Source organism: Brassica napus, chromosome C1 (assembly GCF_020379485.1).
Source record: "Brassica napus cultivar Da-Ae chromosome C1, Da-Ae, whole genome shotgun sequence".
NCBI classification, from domain to species: domain Eukaryota; kingdom Viridiplantae; phylum Streptophyta; class Magnoliopsida; order Brassicales; family Brassicaceae; genus Brassica; species Brassica napus.
Genome location: NC_063444.1, coordinates 23,751,820 through 23,755,599, shown reverse-complemented (window position 1 = coordinate 23,755,599; position 3,780 = coordinate 23,751,820). Strand labels below are relative to the sequence as shown.

Below are 3,780 nucleotides of genomic sequence, written 5' to 3'. Positions count from 1 at the left end.
GGTTGAATTGATGTCTGGTAAGTGCGGCGTAAGTGTCAGCTGAGATCTCTTTTCCATGGTAAGGTGTGTTGGACATGTCGGATGTCGTCTTTGGTACTAGCCGGCCTCGGTTTGTATCACTGTCGATCGATGTTGAATGGTTGGTGTCGATCGATTTGTTTTTGCGTCTGTCGATCGATATCGATGCTTCTGGTCGACGCGCAACGTAACTCTTAATCTCCACCAACTCCCCTTGTATAGCTTCGACCTTGGAGGTCAATGCACTGATGGTAAGATCCATTGGGAACACTATAGGAAATGTGAGTATTAATAGCGGGCGTTAAACGCTATTAGTTCGTTTTAATAGCATTCCCTAAAACGCTCTCACAACGCCCGTTATCGTAGGTCCGACCTTTTTGATAGTGGATATGTCGTATGCAATAGTTAAATAAATAACGATAGCTTTAATGTCTATGCAATTGTTAATATTTATAATAACGTAATAGAAATGTTATTAAAACTCGTTTATTTGATTTTACATATAGCTTGTTATACAAATATGGCAAATGTTTTGTGTTATTAATTAATTTTTATAATTATCCAAAAATTTATTAAAAATATAATTCGTAATTAAAATTTATTTTATCTATTAATTAAAATCAGTATACAAATAATTAAAGAACACATTAAACAAAAAAACAGATTAAAACATTAAAACAAAACATAATTAGCCAAAACATAATTAACCTAAAAATAAACTAAGCCTCCGCCTGCAACCCTAATCCACCGTCTCTAGCCTCCAGCCTCCAGAGCATCCGCCTTCAGAGTGTTGTCGTCGCATCACCTAGTCACCGAAGTTGACTTCTATCGTGCCGTCTGCTACATACATCATAGTTTCTCTGTCGCCTCGTCTGCTCGATACCGGAGTTTCTCCATCGCCTCTCAAGCCTGTTTCAATGTATATTCACCCTATTTCAATATCCTTTTAATCAATGTGGAATCAATAAGCTTCATACAACAACCAATAGAGATGAGAGGATGATGCGTAGGAGATATAAAGACCTGTTTCTGATTTAGGCTTTTGGGGTATCTCAGAATCTAGGAGGTGACTTGGTGGAGCCATACCGAGATTCACCTCTGACACTTTAACCTGCAATAACTTAACATATATCTAAACAACTAATATACACCATACATAACTAATGTTAATGGTCAAGAAGAAACACAAACCTGGTAATGCAAACTTATGCCGCGATAGATCTTGGTATGTATTTGATCGGAGGCGGTTCATAGATCCAAGAGAATATTGAACAGATCGAAGAGAAAGAGAAGAGATGAGATTTTTGGGAAAAAAAAATAAGGAAAAGAGAAAAACAAAGAGTACGATACAAGAAGAGAAGATGGAGATCTGCCGTAGAAGGAAGAGAGAAGAGAAAACGAAAGAGATGAGAAAGAAAATTAAAACAGAAAAACAAAAAGATATTGAAAAAAACTGTAACCATTGGATGCAATTGCATCAACGGTTACTGATAGTGATCCATATATTTTCTTTTTGACCAATAAGGACACAAATAAATGTTTTAGTTATAGCTTAAATATTTTTATTTAGTGTCTTAGTTTTGGTCAAGATGTGCGGCGGGAAGGAGAAGAAGAATTTGGTGAGTGTTGGTGAGAATATTTTTAAGAGAAACCAATGAAATAATTTACTTTTTACATTATATTTAAAATTTAGTGTTTAAATATTTTAAAAATGTAACCAATTAAATAAAAAAGATGAATTTATGGTCGTGTATGCAGGGTTTGAGTTTTCGTTTTAGGGTATTAAGATTAAGTTTTATGTGTAGTTTAAAATAGTATTTAGGGTTAAGATAAATAGTGTTAAAATTTAGAGTATATAGTTTGGAGTAATATATGTATCTTATAGGAATTAAGATATAAAAGTTGTATATAGTTCAGAATAGCATAAATGTCTTAAAGGAATTATAATTTATTTAAAGCTAAGACTTATTGTTTTATGATATATGTTAATATGAGGTATGTTGTTTAAGGTTTAGGGTTAAGATTTAGAATTAAAATATATGGCTTGAGTTTTAGAATATACTTAAAGTTAAATTTTAAGTATATATCATAGGTTTGAAAAGATTAGATTTATGATTTTGTAAGTAGGGTTTAAGTTTGGGGTTTAGGGTATTAGATATAGGGCGTAGATTTAGGATTTTGTGTGTGAGGTTTAGAATTTAAATTTCATATTAGATTTTCTTAGAAAAAATTTTAGTTTAAGTTTAATATTATTATGAAAAGATTGAAGTTTTTATGTTAATGTGTAGAGTTTAAAAATATGTTTAGTTTTGGGGTTTAGGGTTTAGAGATGACAAAAAAATAACCTTAGTTTAAGAAATACTCGATTTTGCATTACTTTATTTTCTGTTTCTTGGCTTTGTAATGGCTGTTTTCGTTTTGATATTTAAGAACCCTAGTTCTCCTTGAGCTTAATCTATAAACGAAGATTCAATATATATTTAAAGAGACATGTACATTCTAAACTTTTATTCAAAAAAAAAGAGAACATCTAGAAAGTTTTGAGGTCATGGATTCAAATGGAATAAACGACATTGGCTTTCTTCTGTTCTGTCAAATCGACGTTTACATCCTCCTCGTCTTCCTGGACACACACACACACATCTTTTAGAACACACAAGGACTTTTAAGATGAAAGATTACAGTTTTAAGAATCAGTCAACTTGATCCCTCAATGTCGTTGTTCTGCAACAGAAGAAGAAAATAAAACAAAAAGATGTATTACCTTATTGCTAGAAGAGCAAGAAGAAAGCCTTCTTCTTTTCCAAAGTGTCGTCTTCCTTCGATGAGGACTTGTTCACTGCGTTTGGTACAACTGTTACAACTGATTTTCCTAAAACTAGCTTTCCTTGAATTCAATCCTACTTCCAGCTTTCAAACCACCAGCATAATCAGTTAGTGAATACAACTGTGTTCTTCTTCGATACTTCCATCTATAGACAAACATTAGGGACAAAACTTATAAAACAAAATTCACCTTTAATATAGATAAAAATTGAGACTTTAATCTATCAAACAAAGGAGGTATTTTTTATTCCAACAGCCAAATTTTAGCCAAGAACAGAGCAAATACAGAGACTCTTGTGTTTCTAAGACTTGGAAAAGGATTAAGTTATCGAATTGAGATATGGAAGATGAGAAAACAAACCATGATCAATGCCGGAAGACTTAGAAACTAGCAACCTGTTCTTGGTGAATTATGTGTAATCTGAAACTTAAAGACGAACAGGGGATGTTCTTGATGAATTCTGGATCTTCTGTAAACAAGCTCCAACCTTCACCAAATCGTACAAAACTCGTCAAAACTCGATTGCTCCCGAGAGGATGAGTTGGCAAAGTCGAAACGCTCCTGGAATTGCTGCTTCTCTGTAACCAACGGAGGTGAGGGGAGATCTGAAGGCGAGCCGAGGAAGTGAGGAATTGTTCAATACCCTGTAGAGGATGGATTTGACCACCCCACAAGGCCCGAAGAACAGAAAGGCCTGATCCGGACTGGGTAGAGCGACGGCTCGATCGGTTGGCTCAAGAGTCAGGTCTCTCGGTTTGACTCTTGAATACTTTTGGTCGATCATCGTCGACTGAAGTATATTCGGCTCAGCGCCTCCTCGGACGCCTACGGGCTTTTCGGCCCAGCAGAGGAGGCCCACCAAGATGGCGTAAATTAGGTCAAGGACGAAACATCAGGGCGACTATATAAGGGAAAGGGGAAACAACGAGAAAAGG

At 35.0% G+C, this 3,780-nt stretch overlaps 1 long non-coding RNA gene across 1 annotated transcript; it reads right to left on the bottom strand.

The window, feature by feature from the left end:
• Positions 1-602: 602 nt before the first annotated feature.
• On the bottom strand, positions 603-3,494 carry LOC111207494. Its single transcript, XR_002659746.2, has 5 exons — positions 3,206-3,494; positions 2,783-2,990; positions 1,210-2,641; positions 1,042-1,129; positions 603-927 (listed from the first exon to the last, which is right to left on the bottom strand). It is a non-coding gene; the product is annotated as an uncharacterized LOC111207494 (long non-coding RNA).
• Positions 3,495-3,780: the final 286 nt, after the last annotated feature.